This window comes from Talpa occidentalis, unplaced genomic scaffold (genome assembly GCF_014898055.3).
Source record: "Talpa occidentalis isolate TD23 unplaced genomic scaffold, MPIMG_talOcc4v2.1 talOcc4.14, whole genome shotgun sequence".
Classification (NCBI taxonomy): Eukaryota; Metazoa; Chordata; class Mammalia; order Eulipotyphla; family Talpidae; genus Talpa; species Talpa occidentalis.
In genome coordinates this window covers 5,235,421-5,252,514 of record NW_023601433.1, presented here as the reverse complement: position 1 = coordinate 5,252,514, position 17,094 = coordinate 5,235,421, and the positions used below count along the sequence as shown (strand labels likewise).

At 47.4% G+C, this 17,094-nt stretch overlaps 1 protein-coding gene across 6 annotated transcripts in view; it reads left to right on the top strand.

Annotated features, from left to right (window-relative positions):
* The first annotated feature begins 547 nt into the window (after positions 1 to 547).
* The window catches only part of AKAP13 (A-kinase anchoring protein 13), a 252,783-nt gene continuing 236,236 nt past the window's right edge, over positions 548 to 17,094 (top strand). For 5 of the 6 annotated variants that reach the window (XM_054694745.1, XM_054694744.1, XM_054694743.1 and 2 more), the window contains exon 1: positions 548 to 608. The gene's annotated coding sequence lies outside the window, so the exon portion shown is untranslated. Of the gene's footprint in view, positions 609 to 1,357; positions 1,657 to 17,094 lie in introns of those variants that run through there. The other variant, XM_037510032.2, reaches the window with a different exon arrangement.

Below are 17,094 nucleotides of genomic sequence, written 5' to 3'. Positions count from 1 at the left end.
CCGATGTCAAGCGGGGGGGTGGGGGGAACTGGAGAGCAAATCGCGTGGGCGTGATTGCACGCTCAGGTAAGCCCTGGCTCGCAGAGGAAGGGCGGAGAGGCGGCGAGGAGGGGCGAGGAGGGGCGAGGGGAGGCGAGGGGAGGCGAGGAGGGGCGAGGAGGGGCGAGGGGAGCAGAGGGAGGCAGGGTGGGCCCTCCCCGGTGCAGCCTCTCTCTGCAGGCTGAGCTGAGCTGCGCTGCAGCCGGGCAGGCTCCCGCAGCCTCCTTAGCAACCGGAGCCCCCAGCCCAGCTCTCTTCCCATTGGCTGCCGAAGCGTGACGGGCAGCTCCGGGCGCCCTCCCGGCTCGCCCCTGGCGCTCGCGCTTCCCCCGGGGGCGGGCTCTCCCGGCGCCCCGCCCACCGGGGCGGCCGGCGCATGCGCGGGCGGGCGCGGCGCTGGGTCCGCGAGGAGCGGGAGCCGCCGCGGGAACCGCCGAGTCCGCCGCCCGCCGCCGCCCGCGCCCCGCGCCCCCGCCCGCGCCCCCGCCCCGCGGCCGCCGAGCCCCTCTCCGCGGCGAGGTGCGGAGCTGCTTCGGATCGGGCCGCGGGGGAGCCCCCGGCGCCGCACGGTGAGCGAGCAACTTAGTTGGCGGAGTTGGGGGAAGTTTGGGGGTGCGCGGGGGGGCGGCTGCGAGCCCGGGGCCCCCCGCGGCGGCGCTGGGCGGGCGGGGCCGGGATCGGGGGCGCGCGGCGGCGGGAGGGGGCGCGCGGCCCCCCGGCTCGGCGGCCCCGGCTGGGCGCGCGCCCCCTCCGCGGCATTGTCTGCTCCCGCCGCGGGCGGGGGCGCGGCCGCCTCTCGGGGTGCCCGCCGCGAGGCCCGGACCCCGGGCAGGGGCGGGGCGGGGGGGGAGCCGCGGCCCCTCGGGGATCGCCGGGTCCGGGACGCGGGGAGCGCCTCCCGGGCCGGCGCGGCGGGTAGCACGTCTTGGGGGGCCCTTTCCGCTCAGGATCCCGGGGACCCCTGGGTCAACATGCCTTGGGGGGCGCTTTCCCCAGGATCCTGGGGACCCCGAGTCAACACGTTTTGGGGGGCGCTTTCCGCTTTGGGGGACGCTTTCCGCGCAGGATCCCGGGGACCCCGGGTCAAGACGCCTTTGGGGGCGCTTCCCACGCAGGATCCCAGGGATCCGGGGTCAACACGCCTTGGGGGGCCCTTTCCGCGCCGGATCCCGGGGACTCGGGGTGAACACGCCTTGGGGGGCCGCTTTCCCCAGGATCCCGGGGACCCCGGGTCAACACGCCTTGGGGGGCGCTTTCCTCCTTGGGGGGCCCTTTCCGCGCAGAATCCGGGGGACCCCCGGAGGGGCCCGCTCAGCACCGGGCAGCGGGCTCAGCCCTGCGCCCAAGTGCAGCCATACTTTAAACGAACAGTAAAATATTTTGGGGGGGGCATAAAACAAGCTTTACACTTATTTTTGGGGTGCAGCATCAAACAGCATGCGAAGTTTGTTTTTTTTTTTTTTAAACAATGCGGGGAAACCCTCACGGTGTCCTGCCCAGCCGCAGAGGAGGAGAGGCAGGTTTATTTTTTCCCTTTGCAACTAGTTCCTCCAGCACATCGATTCTGGCCCATTCCAGTGTCTGGATCTTCTGTGGACTCAGGAATTCGCCATGGAGGTCGGTTGAGCAATATTTTGTGCTCCTTCTTCGGGTTTGCGCTCCTCGGTGAGGTTATTTTGAGAGTTTGTTGCCTCGGGCACGTAGAACTAAAGGAAAAGCCATGCGCCTTTTTTTTTCCTTTTTCTCCCCCCATTTAATTTTCTGAAGAAGCTGATTCTCTCTCTGGACCGGTGGATCCCCCAGATCAGGCCACAGGCTTCAGCTCTTGAAAGATTTTTTTTTTCTTTTTTTTTTTTTTTGCAAGTTTGTAAAGGAATTAGGATCAGCTGAGATCACGCAGGGCCTTGGTTCTTCCATTGCCTCGTGGTCGCTTGGTGATTTGCATCTTCATGAAAATACCAGCCTTGGGGTCAGGTTTTAGGTGGATTGATTCTGCTGAATTGGGCTTCTTTGGGTTCGCGTGCGAGAGTGTCTGTTTCAGTTCTTCAGAAGACAGGAGTGTAAATGTCTGCTGGTTGTCGATTGCTCAGTGAAACTGACCGAGAGATGTTAATATCAGGAGTTCAGGCCCCGGGCCTGCTGCTGCATGAAAAAGACACATTCGAGACACCCACCACAGTGTCAGTTTGCTGGATTTCTCCTGCCACCTGAGTGATGCAGGGAAGTAGCTCCTTGGGTTTTTCTGGTTTTGCTCACATCATTTTTCTTTTTTTTTTAAGATTTATTTATTTATTTACTTACTTATACATGCGCTGGGTACAGTCAGAAGCGCGGGAGGGTGAGAGAATTCACCAGAGCCAGAGCGGGGAGCAGAGCAGGCAGAAGGACCGAAGTACACTGCTGAGGGGAGCAGCGGGCGGCAGGAGAGGTCTGCGCGCCATGTGGGACCCTCGCCGGTGGCCGGGGAGCAGCCGGGGATCGAACGGGCGCAGCAGAGGCTGCGGGCAGCTTCGCAACCCAGCGCTCAACCACTGCGCCACGGGGGAGGCCCTTGCTCGCATCATTTTTCTTTGAAAAGCTCATTTTCTTCACCTGATGAAGCCAAAGATAAATGTCATATGGTGTAAAAGCATTGTTTTTTTTTTTTTTTTTAAAGATTTATTATTTATATATACAATCACTGGGTATAGTCAGAAGCGCAGGAGGGTGAGAGAATTCACCAGAGCCAGAGCGGGGAGCAGAGCAGGCAGAGGGACCGAAGGACACTGCTGAGGGGAGCAGCCGGCAGCAGGAGAGGTCTGCGCGCCATGTGGGACCCTCCTCAGGTGGCTGGGGAGCAGCCGGGGATCGAACCGGCGCTGCAGAGGCCACGGGCAGCTTCGCAACCCAGCGCTCAACTGCTGCTCCACCGGGGAGGCCCTAAAAGCATTGTTTTCTTAAAACTAAAGCAACAAAGTCAATTTGAGGGGCCACACTCCTTGCTTTTACTGGGCTTTCTTCCCTTGTCATACAGGGAGTTGGGGGAGGAAGTTGCCAGGGGTTGCCAGGGGTTGTCAGGGAGGGACATAATGTAAACAAATACTACAGAGCAATATTAGGTGACCAGTGGGCAGTTGTGTTCCTTCCCTGAGCTGTGCTAGCACATGGCATACTTTTGTTGTAGGATTCCTCACACTTCATTTATTCGCCCGACGGATGGGAACTGTGCATTTTGTAAGTTGGACTCGAGGGTGTTAACTCCTTGAAGACTGTGATTCACCTTATTTCTTCTTTACCTTTGCAAGCTCTTTGCAGGAAGGAGACTTCACACACAGTGCAGGCGCCTGGGTATGCCTTTGGACTGGGGAGGTGCTCTGTACCCGCTCACAAAGAGTCACTAACTCTGGGGACTTGTCCAGGAGGACAGCTCATCTGTGGATCTGTGATGAAATTTAGTTGACCTTAGACGGGACTTCTGACTTTTGTTTTTGAGCTTGTTAATGATTTCTTGAGGCGAGGTTCAGCTGATGAGTGCATTGTGGTTCAAAATGGTTCTGATTTAGACATGTTCACCCTTTTTGGGAGAGATAAGACTGCCAGGCACGTTCGCTCATCTCTGCCTGTTCCTCTACTGTGAAATGGGGTTAGGCACACTTTAGAAGAAGAAGCAGGTGTTCTTTGGAGCCACATCTCTGTGCTTCTCCAGTTGCCTGGTTTTGTGGCCTTGCGCTTATCCCTGGTACCTTCCCAAAGCTGGGGTATCCTACTGTGTAAGGTGGGGTGACAGACTTCCTTCCAGTGCTCTTAGGAATAAAGGGAAATGTGTGAAGGACCTCCGGTGTGCCTGGCATTCAGTAGGTGCCAGTGACCTAGTAGCTGTGATGATAAGATTTTTACGTGACTTACCAAAGTATTTTTAAGAGCGATGCTTCTGAGCATAGTGACTTGGCCGTTTCAGAGAGAATGGATCCTTCTGATCATTGGGTCTTAGTCACATGCAGTTTTTTTATGGTGTTAGTTGAATGTTAATAGAAGCAGCAGTTTTTTCTTCTCAGTCACCTGTTATCTTTGGGACTTGTGGAGTGACTGGGTAGGGTAGAGCTCTGTGCACCCGGAGTGTTCGGGAAATGGTGAGACATGAATTGTTTTAAGCACTGAAATAGGATAGCCGAGTTATTTAGTCAGTTTCAACTTCCCTTGTTCCTTTAGTCATGATAAATAATCGATAAGGATTAGGACTGCATTTCTCCAGCTGGCTTAAGGTAGAAGCAATGCCCTGTTCGTGCAGTTCAGCCGCCTGAGCAGACTTTTGAAGGTGCTACCACTTGCGGAAGGAAGCAGAGATTGAATTATTTCATTGACTACAACTCAGAATATTCACAATGTCAAATGGAATAGACATTCTCAAAAATGGGCCTGTAATGGACATTTAGTATCCTGAACCTCCTCTTTCCACTAGTTTTCTTACAAAAGGTTATAGCAAGTCTTTAAACATTTTATTTGGTCAGACTCACTGATTGAGGGGAGAAAAAAGTCCCTGACAAAACGAGATGAATGAACTTTTGATATTCTCTTCTTTTAAAGTTAACATTTAAGTGCCCTTGAGCATGCTTGGTTATTCCTGGCAGGCGGCATCCATTTGGAAGCTGTGCTCCTGGCTTCCCTCTCAGTGTGGAGAGGGCAGGAGGCTGGCAATGGAAGGAGGTGTGTTTCATTCATCTGTCTTCACAGTTACTATCTTGCAGTCCACCCGGGGTTTCATGTGGACGTGATAAGTAGAAGATGAGTAGATAACCCTTTTTCCAGTCCTTGGTGGTAAGATGGACCAGCCAGCCTAGTACTGAGATACTGTCATTGTCTGAAGGTTTGTGTGGACGGTGACATACTTTTCCTTTTGTTCAGAGCCTGGGGGAAGGTAAATGTCCGTGTGTTTTGTGATGTGGGTATTGGGGTGAGGAGAAGGTAAAGGTGTGAGGGATTTACTGTTTCTGTCGTTCTGTAGATGCTGGTGTTGGAAATAGCCCTTTTGAATTTTCACTTCTGGCTATATGTATTAAATATCATTTTATATACATCTATTATGATCATATCACCTCATAGTTGGCCATAGATATAGCCTTCACCACCTCAAATGATAGGTTTTTCTTAAATAGGTAGGACTTGAATATGTCACCCTATAATGAATTAGCCTTGTAGATAACTGTTAGGAAGGCAGGCACGGAGGAGTTACTGAGGTCAGGAGTTTCACACAACCCAAGATGCCTGTCTGGTGGTGGCCTCTGTTTGGAGCACATGGCGTGGGGTGACACATCTCACGTCACATCCAGATTTTCCCATTTACTGACGGGTGTCCTTGAGCGAGCCACCTCATCTGTCTCAAACTTAGTATCCTTACTTACCAAAAAAACCCCCCAAACATTTAAGTATGAATGCTATGCCATCTGTAAACTGTTGTGGTAAACATGAGATAAAGTGCTATGCAAATGTTGTGTTACTGTAACTATTGGTTGGCAGGTGGTTTGGATAAAGTTCGTACCTTTGTCTAGAAGGGAAAACGAACCAGTTAAATTTATTGGCTTTTCTTTATAAAAGGGAGTCGAAATATTCTACCGTTTTTCTTGCCATTCTGAATCTTTTGCTTTGGGAAAATGGGTGCTTTTTACTTTTGACTCTTTTCACATTGTCTTTTACAACATATTTGCCATGGAATATTCTAGACTGTAAACACATTTCAGCGCACAGAACTTTCTGTTCGACCTGAGTTATTGTGAAATCAGAGGCACATTGAGTACCAATGCTTGAAGTCAGGTGAAACCACACTAAGCGGTGAACAGAGATTGTCAGAATATTTTCAGAGAATGGAAGAAGCTAGTATAGTTAGTTATCTGATCTTTTCTTGCCTGTTTTCTTTATTTTGAGAAAAATCTGTTTACTCACATTAGCTGAGTGTACCTCCTCTGCATCGGATGTCATACCATGTGTCTTACTACACTTTCTTATTTAATTAAAAACAGCAACAATGCAAAAACCTGAGGCAGGAATTATTAACCCATTTTAGAATAAGGAAACAATCTCAAAGGTGGCTGTGGTCTCATAGCTAATAAATTGTGGTGCTAAAGTCTGAACTCAGATTATTGTGCTCTGATTCTCAGAATGTGAATGTCAGCCAGTCCTGTGTGAACTCTGGGATCATTTAGCTTATGGTTCTTGGGTCATTCTTTGCTCGCATAGATTTTTACAACATACACGTGTGACTTACTCTCCAGTATCAGATGCCGGGAGACCTCTGTGCTGGTTTCTGGAGATCCTTCTTCATGCAACTGCCTTCTTTTTCACCTCTGCTGTTTCTAGACTTCTCCACGTCCCCAAACTCTTCTGTCTGACTTCTCAACTTGACCTGACTGCCAGGGCTTTGCTTCGCCTCCCTCCCCTACCCGCCTCACCATTGCCTTGTGGGTCACTGTGTGCCTTCAGGCTGAAAGAGCTGGTGCAGAGTGGACTCTCACCCCTTGCCATCTGCTAGGGAGTGTGGTCTGGTGGTGTCTGTTACCCAGTGTCGAGACGATATTGCCTCATACGTTTTGTCCGTTTTTCTGCATGGGGATGTGGTAGGGGCCAGTCTGAATCCATTTGCTCCATTGTGGCTAGAAACTGAAGTCTACTGGAAAAACATGCTTTTTGGTGGTGCTGAAAGTCTCATTACAGAATCCTCCAAGTCTTTGGAGGTATAAATATCCAAGAAACATTAATTGAACATTTAATGTGTGTCGCTTAGTCCTTATTCTGTGGGGAATTTAAAAAAAAATGGAGGTGTTAGCTATACATAAGATTCATGAAAAATGTGGGAAACTCTGGGATGAACTCGAAAAGATCACTGTCATCTGAAATTTTTGTTTTGCATTTTTGTTTCTTAGCTTATATGTATAGTTCAGTTTTATGGCATAAGATATAGCGCCTTATGGGTATGGGCAGATATACTGCCCTTTTCAAATGCATTTTGTGACCTATTTTGCTCTGTGACTTTAGGGAAATTATTTTCTCTGAAACTTTTTTTGTGAATGGGCATATTTCTAGCAGGGCTGATTGTTAGTTTATTTGGCACATATTTGAATGTCTTGTGTGTGTCTGCCACTGTTCTGAATTACGGGGATTCAGGGACGAATAAAAGGTGGTCGCTGCAATGGAGGAGCTCGTATTCCAGTGAGGAAAGCAGAAGTAAAAACCAGTGCACAGACAAGTTTGGTGATGTCTGATGGTGACAATTCTAGGAAGAACATGAAGAGTATATAGTAGAAATTGAGGAGGTGAAATGCGGCCTTTCTGAGGATTTGGAATTTGAGCAGAGACCTAAAAGAAATGAAAAAAGCTGCCTGCCTGTCGTTGGCTGGGCCTTGCAAGCAGAAGGAGCAGGTGCAGAGAGCTTGAGGTAGGCTTAGGAGAAGGGAGGTGCGTGTGTCTGGGGTGGGGTGAGGGAGGAGAACTATAGGAGATAAAATATATGAAGCAGAGACCAGATCCCGTAGCCTTCCAAGCGTGCTGGGAAGCCACTGCCGGCATCTGAGCAAGGAGTGGCAGGAGCTGATGAGGGTTTAGACGTTGCCCTCTGGATATATGGGGAGCAGTGAAAACAGCTGAGGGTTTTGCAGCTGTGCACCCTAGGGAAGATGACTGTTGGGGTCAGGGCGATGGCAGTGAAGTGGGGAGAAGTGGCTGAAATCAGTACATGCTTTTAAAATCGCGTGCACGGTAATAGAAGTGGTCGCGTTCCTGGTAGGGTGGGGAAAAGGTTTTGAAGGAAAGTAAGGAACCAGGGATGATTTTTATCTGTTTTACTTGAGCATGTGGGTGAAAGATAGTACAGGCTCCTGAGTCCGGGAGAGGTAGAGTGAGTTTGCTGAGAAGATGTCGTGATTCCACTTTTGGACCTGCTAAGTTTGAGACTTGTAAGTGAAGATGTTGGTGAGCATTTGGATATGCAGATTTGGAGTCGAGGGATGAACTCTGGGCTGGATGTATGGTTTAGAGAATTTAGCTAGAGAAGGGAATCAGGGATCTCTGAGGCTTCTGGCACGTAGTAGGGCTCCCGGCATGGTAGCTAATAATGATCACTAGGGTGACAAGACACAGTAAAGGAGAGCGAGGTGTGACGGAGGGAAGATGGCAGAGACCTAGACTAACACCTTGTATGTTCTGTCGGCTACTTAGGGCCCCGCGCGTGCTGAAAGCTCTTCTAAGACCGGGAAAAATCTGCACGTCTCCAGTCGAAAGGTAGCCGTGATTTTCATATATTTCACATACGTGATGCCCTAGTGTCAACTAGTTATGCCTGAGGAGTGAGCTATAGGCAGGCTGATTTTTTGATTTTTAAGAATTCCACAGTGCATTTTTTTTCTTTATTATTTTTAATGAAGGGAATTAATATTTTTGGAGGATGTGCTCAGTTGGTGGGCCTCGGGGGTGATGAGTTTCACTTGTTTGTGGTTGCTAACACTACTTCAAACAGACGGGATCCTTGACTCTGGTGTGTTTGGGAAATTTGAGCCCTGGATCACGGGGTAATCAGGTAAGAGCGTATGGGTTGTTGTGGGGTGAGTCCCCAATAGCTCCTGGGAAGGTGGTTAGCACGTGTTCCTTCCACCAGCCCAGGTGGCATCATTTTGTCCAAAGGGGACATTATGTTACATTCGCCCATCCTTCAGATGTCAAATGAGCATGAATTTGGTTGAATTTGAAATGGTGTCAGTAACTTCATCTGCCTCCTTGCTCTTGCTAGTTGAGTTCTGCCTTGTCCAAACTGCTGTGTCTGGACAGGGATGGGGCGGTCCACGGTGGCGTTGCGTGGAAATAATTCCTGGTAATTGTTTGCAGACTGGAGGGAGATGGTATTTTTTTGGTGGTTGTTTTTTTTTTCCCCATTGAGTATTTTTTACCCAGGGTGGCTAAGCTCAGAGTATAAAGAAACCCTGGGTGCATCTGTGCAGTTAGAAGTTGTTGAGGGAAAAAATGTGGCTGCAGGAGTTGAGGAGTCGAGTTGCAATTGTTCCTTTGGCCACGTGAAGCCTCGGGGCCTGGCCGAGGTCTTTTCTGTCCAGGGATTAAGGATCTCCACGGGTCAGTGGGCAGGAATGACCCAAGCCTTTGCCCCGGCCCTCCTGGCCAAACGGTGCAGCCCGTAAGCGCAGAGCGAAGGACTGTGTGCGCTGAAAGGACTTCTCCAGTCTGGAGAGCTTTTGAGGTGGGCTGTTTCCTAAAAGATGTTTTCTGAAAAGTGGAATCTCAAAAGGGAAGCAGAAATGTGAACTGGGTGCGTGCCTGCATCTGTCCATCACCTTCATTCCTCACAGTAACCCCGTAAGATGGTTGTTATCAGCCCACTTTTTTTTTTTTTTTTGATGAGAAAACCAGAGTTAAGAGATTTTGGTTTGCTGATCCTCTCAGGTCAGTGAACTGTCATTTTTGTCCAGAATTTTGTGACTGTCAGCAGACTCCAGTCTTATTACATATTCCATAAGTCACAGTTTTTCACTCTGACATAATTATATCCCAGATTGTGCCAGCTTAAAATTCCAGCTTGTTCTTGTAAATAGAAAGTCATTGTGGTCTGCGCTTAAAGTTTTCCAAGAATTCTTGAAAACACGGCTGAGCATCCACATTGATGTCTTGAAACAGCGGAAGCTGGCGTTTGCACGTCTTCACACTCAGGCGCTTGTGTCAGCGCTCATCGTTAGCATTTACCATTCTTTCACACCTTCAAGGTGGCTTACAGTTATTTCACATTGAGCCTACACTGGAAAGGGAAAAATCGGTTCATTTTTAAGGTTCATTTTAGCTGTGCTGAAGCACTGGGGGCTAAGAAGTAAGTCTTCTGTTAAAAAAAAAAAAAAAAAAAGCAGGTGTGCACCTTCCGGTCTTCAACCTCTTTTCTCAATCCCCAGGCTTTGTGCTCTGTTTAGCTCACATCAAGCTTGTTTTGGGGTGTATATAATTCTGCTTAATGTGAGCCAGTGGAGTGAAAGAGCGTTTGGGTGGGTTGGGGAAAGACATTGGTGATCAGTGAACTGTATTGCTACTCTCTTCTGTCACCCCTTAAATGTGAATTGTCCCTGAAGAATCCAGTGAGAATTTTGGGGGACAGGCTGTGATTGGTGCAGAGTGTGCACCAACGAACAGCCATTAGGCATGCTGATTTCTGGGAAGAATGCTTCTCTCTTCAGTCTTGGTTTGAAAGATAATAACTCAGTAATTCAAGCCTTCGCTAGTGTCCTCACGGCCACCTGTCACTTGACGCCATTTCTTCTCCCCCCTCACCTCCTAATAAAATGGCTTCTACTTGGCAGCGGTGTGTAGTTGGAAAGGGTTGGGAATGAGGCCCTAGTTTAGTTCAGCTGCATTTCTGTCCCACATACCTAGCTGTGTGACCTTGAGCAGTTACTGCTTTTTTTCTCCCTGTGAGTTCTTTTGTTCTGTGAATTAATAGTGTTAAGTCCCAGAGAGGAAGATGCACAACTTAACCTCTTGGACATGAAATGAGAGCGGATTTTCACGTCAGTGAGAATTCTTCAAAGTTCCAGTGATGTCACCTTTCCTCCTTTGGTTGAAATGATTTATTTTACTATTGTTGCCAACCGCATCACGACACTTCAAAACATCTTTCTTTTTCTAATACAGAGCAAGAAATAGAACATTCGATAAATATTTTGTCTGGGTGATTTCCTAAGACAGGACATGCAGGTTCCTTGTTCATCATTGGCTCCAGCCTGGTAATTCAGAGGACCTGGGCACGAGTCTGTGTCTGGATGATCTTGCTAAAGAAACCTTAGCGTGTGATGGCAGAGAAGAGAAGAATCCCGAGGTTGGCACGTATACTTAATTAATTGTTTTTATCATGACTGGCAATCTGTTCTTTTAGTGGGGCCAGATAGGAGTGGCCCTGAACTTTTTCTCTATCAAATAGTGTCTTTTTCAAATCTCTTTTTCCTACTTAACCCATTCCTTCATCGCTTAAAAATCTGAAATCTTAAAAGTAAGACGAGTCGGCTTTAAAAACATTTGTGTAACACTAAATACTCCCAGGTTTAAGCTTTTTATCCTTTTCCAAGATTGATGGTAACTTGGAAGGAATGTGGTAGGACCATACCTTAGAATAATACTGTATGGGAACTTTGCATAATTGAGATTGACTTAACTATATTGTTCAGGCCACCCTTTAATTTAAAGGATGTCTGTATGTAACATTTACTTTCCCAAGGCTTTTCTGCTATGATAAATTATGTATATAAGTTAGACAAGATGAAAATTTTCATCTGGAAACACTTACTTGGTCATAGCAGTATCTGAAACTGTAGTAATAAGGGGGATTTTCCTAAGGTACTGTGCCAGCAACTAAGATAGAGGGTCGTTTTTCTTAGTTCCGTTAGGCATCTTGGGTTGAACTGTTTTCAGGCACCTCTTTAATTTGCCCACTTTGTCTCTGCCCACTGACCTGTCCTTCCTCCCAGTCATGCAGTGGGATTCGCTTGTCACAACCCACCAGGCGACCAGGGAGCAGGAAGGCATACGGTACGTCTGTCTTTCTCCTTGGTTTCTAAACTGCTGGAGGGCAGACTTTCACCTGCTTTGCTCACTGCTGTCTCCCTAGCACCTGGCATTGTGATGGCATGTAGCGGTCACTTGCTCCCCGGGAAGTATTTGAAGTGATGGAGAGTAAATTTGTGACAATTCTATATATGCTGATATATGTGCATATTAAACTGTTAGCAGAATCTTGTTGAGATGTTAATGCTGGTTTTAGTGAGTTAAGTCACCCCTTTTGGGGTGACCGAGGGCACCGAGTTAAAAGGAAGACTGGCCAGTGTTGACCTGGACAGGTGCTTAGTTTATACCCCTCTTGCCTGGTTTTTGTGTTTGGACGGTGTAGACCTCTCCCACCTTACGTTCTCACTAGTTCAGCACCTTCATCGTGGGCATGCGGATGATTGACATAAGAATGTCTTTGTGACTTGCTTTCCTAATGAAAACCTATTTAATAATTTAAAACATTCAAAATGGAAGAATTCACCCTTGTATTCCCATTCCGCAGATTCTGGAGAATAAGTAGGATTTTGCCTTTCTCTGTATACATCATCTTTCTAAGCAATACCTTTATCGACACATCATCCGTATATGATAACATTCACTCCTGCTTCACTTCCTTATGTTTCTCCTAGTAGTCGTGAAAGAGATGACCAAACTACTGTTTTCATATTCATGAGTTTTGGTGCTGTTTTTCCACCTGCGTATGGTGCCACGAACCACGGAATGCCTCTCTCGATCAGGGCCTGATGTGTCCAGGATCCAGAACAGATGACTCTAATTCGAAGTAAATGAGCGCTGAGTAGCCTTTTTTTCCCTTCAAAAGAATCGTTACAGCAATAGGACCATAAACCTTCCATTAAGCACTTTGTATGAAAACTGAGGTTTCTGTCAAATTAGACATAGAAAATTAAACAAAGCTGCACAAATTGCTGATCTGTGCAGTTTCTGAGCTCGTCTCGCTTCTGCTGGGCTTTCTTTTCTCCTCCGATGACCGCTTCTCTTAAATACCAGGACAAGCATGTTGTGATTTATACACAATTATTTTTGGTTTCTTGTCAGTAGGTGAAAAGCACCTCCCCATATAGAATTTAGTGATCCTTTCTTTCCCTTGAGAATCTGTTTTTCTTCTTAAAATGGATTCTCTTTGCTTTGCCTTTTTTTTTTTTTTTTTTTTTTGGTAAAAAAATTTAGATAATCGAATACCTTCAAATAAATTTTGTGCCTCTACTTCATTTGGCAGCGTGTATAAAAAGTGTTGACTTTCTCATGCTCCTTTATTCAGATCATGATCTTAAAAGCTTTCATTTCAACCCCCAGGAACAATCCAACCACTGTTTTTTCATGGCCCCTGTTTGTATGTATTATGCGCTAAGCTCACGGAGTCTCTGAAACACCACACTTTCTCCTCTTCTGTGGTAAAGTGCTGTTTTGGCTGCTTTGCCAGAGTGCTTGTGGCGGTCTGCTGGCCACCCGAGTGCTTCGCTCACTAGGCCGCGTGCCTGCAAACGGAGAATTTTCTTTCCTGGGTCCAAATAAAATTAGCTCACGTGTGCGATTCCTCAGGACTCAACTCCTGAAGGAAATCCAAATCCGTCTTCTCTCTTCAGCTTCGATGGCTGTTGATATCTGCGGGGACACATCAGCAGAACAGCCGTTGTTTACTGGGAGCCTCTGTTGAAGTGGCGACCCTGAGCGCAGCGGTTCTCACCTCTGTGCAGAAGGTGGTAGTTTTATGACTTTGCCAGAGAAAGAAATGGAGGTGCCGAGGAAGTTAATTTTAGGTGCACTTCATCCAGCTGACACCAAAGGCCTGCTGTCTGTCAGGCGCACCCATGGGTGCCAGGGATCCACCCGCTGGAAGAGCTCGAACTTTGGTTCCTGAGGAGCGTGTGATGGCGACAGTCATAGGGGTGAGCGCCACTGTTCACGGCCGCTGCCGGGGAGCCGAGCGTCCCGCTGTCTGCTTTGGGCACCGTTCTTTCCTTTTAATCCCCGTTCTTTCATTTTAATCTGCTCTGATGCCTGGTCTGTTGCTACCCTTGTTTTATGCACAAGGAGACCGAGCCTGAGAGAACAGCTTGTGGCAGTTCTGGGGCTTGAACCCAGGTCTCTGATTCTGGGCCCAGTCTCTTTTCTACATGCGCCGGCAACATTTCCGACAAGAGGTTAAGTATTTTATTCGAGGACAAGGGAAAGGGACGCCCCTTGCAATCCACAGTTTTGGCCAAACTTGATGTAATTTTGACTTTGCCAGTGCATTTATTGTTATGGTTAACTTACTACTGTTTACTCTCTTACTCTAGAAGATACCGGCTAGTTTCTGTGTTTCAGGAAAGACATGTTTGGTCTTTTTTTTTTTTTTTTTCTTTCTGTGTAGCAACGGCATCAAAGTCCCTCTAGGAATTCTGGAATTACACATAAACAGAAGCACATGTATGAATAGAGGAACTACCTAAAACATTTTTTTGGTACAGTTTGTTTTTCTTTCAAAAACTTGAAAATTGGTAGAGGGGTGTGTCTGAGTGTGTGTGTATCAGTCATATGCATCATATCTCATATACTCTTTTTTTTTTTTTAAAGATATTTATACAAGATCCGGGGTACAGGCCAGATGCGCGGGAGGGTAAGAGGATTCACCAGAGACAGAGCGGGGAGCAGAACAGGCAGACTGACGAAATACACTGCTGAAGGGAGCAGCAGGTGAGACAGGAGAGGTCTGCTCGCCATGTGGGACCCTCGCCGGCTGGCCGGGATCAAACCGGTGCTGCAAAGGCTGCGGACGGCCTCACAGCGCTGTGCTCAACCGCCTGCGCCACCAGGGGAGGCCCCCATATACTACAAACATTTCATGACTACAACATTACACGATTTCAGGCAACCCAATGGTTATGTACTATTGGTGGATTTTAGATTTATCCTCAGTTCACTGACTTATTTGGATATTTAGGTTGTGTTTCTTTTTCTCCTGCCCCATCTTCCTCCCTCCACGTCCTCTGCTCTGCTGTTACCAACTCTGCTGCCAGGCCCAGCGCTGTGCTTGTCGCTGCATCCAGGAATGAGCTGCCGGGGCAAGCTGCACAGTTCAGCCCTTTTGATAGATATTGTCAGGTTATCTACAGAAAGTTTAAACTGCCCCGGGAGAGTGTGAGTGCATTTACTATTCCTCTGTAGCCTTAAAAATGTTTTTGAAAAGCAAGCATTTTAAAAGGAATGTTTAAATGCCACAACAGGATTACTGGCAGCCAGTGATAAATTAGAGTTCTTTGTTTCCAAAAGAATAGGAAGAAACTCAGGGAACATAATCGCTGCTCTTTTGAGAGTTAATCTAAGATCTGGTCTGTCTTGGAGGGCACACGAAGGAATCTTGCACATAATGAGAGGCACTGTTGTCTTTTTCTCTTGGCTACTTCTTGCTTGTCCAGATTAACTCTAGCATTGAGACGGGGAAGTGTCATGGCGATACAGAGCCGGGGCCCAAGCGGCCTGGAGAAGTGATCTGGACCTTGGGGTGCACGTCCAAATGCATGTTAGGCACCTTACAAGTTAATGTGGCATCTGATTCAATTATGAAGACGCACGCTCCACCTATGCCCCCGCAGTCATAACTGAATCAGTCATGTGTTGACATTATGGTCTAAATAACCAGGAAAGTAAACAAAAGTAAACTTGGGACTGTCCTCTTGCATATTGATACAGCTAAACATTTCTCCGTGAGACACAGATGTGCTGGTTGGCCTGAGCTATGTTAATGGTGATCTTAATTTTCAGGTGATGTTTGTCAAGATATTTTGTACTGTAGGTAGAAAGAATCAGCTGCACAGCGAGTGGTGTCAGATGAAGGTGCTCAAGGCCAACTCCTGACCGGGCTGGTCACTGAAGTGAGAGTGCCTTAGGGGTGTTCTAATGATATTTCCTTTTTCATTTTCGGCCTGTTTCTGGTTGCAGAGAAGGAGTTGGTTAATTTAGTAGATAATCTTATCACCATAAGTAGAGGAATTGATTTAGGATATGTAATATGCGTTACATATGTGACATGTGAGAATGTTCTGGAGCGTGTGTTCAATCGAGGGAGGATTTGTGTGGTGCTCTGGGAACCACCTCATTTTTTTATGTCGCCTACCTGAGTCTTGAGCTGTTCGAATTTCGCTGGTGTGTCTGGGTGTATTTTGACTTGGTAGGAACCTCTTCTGTGAAATTCTGAGGACCTTTTTGCCCATCTGCATTCCCCAAGAGCTTCTTTATAACCATGTTAAGGTGGACTTGAATCTCAGAAGTGTGCCTCCTGCTTTCTCACTGTTTCTTCCTCCCTGGTAACTCAAGCTCTAATCTGTTTACCAGAGAGGCTGATCATTTTTACCTCAGCATTCTCTTGATAAGCTCTCCTTGTGGAGATACAGAAAAGGGAATTAGAACGTTTGGCAGGTCAGGCAAGGAATAAGATCCAGCATCTAACCTGTCAGCAGACTCCCTTTGAGTCTTACCATGTTCTCTCTTTCCTGCCTTATGCACCTGGGCATAAGCATAATAGGCTTGGTAAATCAGTGTTAGGAGGTAAATGTTTCACTGCACTTGTTCTGGGTCACATGACAAGAATAATGGGGAACAAAGGAGTAAGAGCTTGCACAATGTGAGAGCAGTAAGTGCAATGTGAGAGTCATAAGAAAGCAAAGATGACAGATCAAAAATCGGAGGTCGAGACTCAGTCATGGATAAAGATCAGGGTAAATTCTGATGCACAGCTTTCTTCGAGAAGAAAAACTAGGTGGTTAGTGGACACACACGGCCTCAGGATTCAGTAGATTTGGGTTCTAGACTTAGGTTGCAGCTGACAACCTTGGGCAAGTCAGCTAGTCCTGCTCCTTGTTAATTTTGCCGCTGAAAGCAAAATGGATTCCCCTCTCTTTTCCTCCCTCCACCACTTCCCCCCCCCCCCCGCCCAATTATTCTTAAGTCCTGAGATTCCTTAGAATTACATTAATAGGCCAAATGGGACTGGGGCACGGGAAGGGGTGACATGAGGAAGAGACCGAGTTATCGGCACAGAATAGCTCCATTTCTGTTTGCTTTTGTGGGTTTCCTGTAATATTTCCTTGAAGAAATTCCTATGGCCAGAAAATCAGTTTGGAAACATCCAGACTGAAAGATCTTGAAAATGCCTTTTGATGCTAAGGTTGGGCATTTATGAATGCCCATCTATTGTCTGTGTTCTTGGTATAATTCAGGGTTAGGGAAATATTGGCTCAATAGAGAAGCAACTGTCATACAAAGGATAATTGTGGTGTCTGACTATTAGCTGTGTCCCGGTGTCAACTGCACATGAGACATTTCTCAGCTAAACAGTTCATCATTGAGACTTTTACCTCTCCTGACTCGGAGAACCTAGTAAAAAGGTAAAGAAAAGGTAAAGTGTATTCCTGGCTTATCAGAGCATATCTATAACCTGCCACATTCTTGAGCATCCACCTCGGAGCCCTTACTGTAAGCTGTCTCATGGAACCCTGG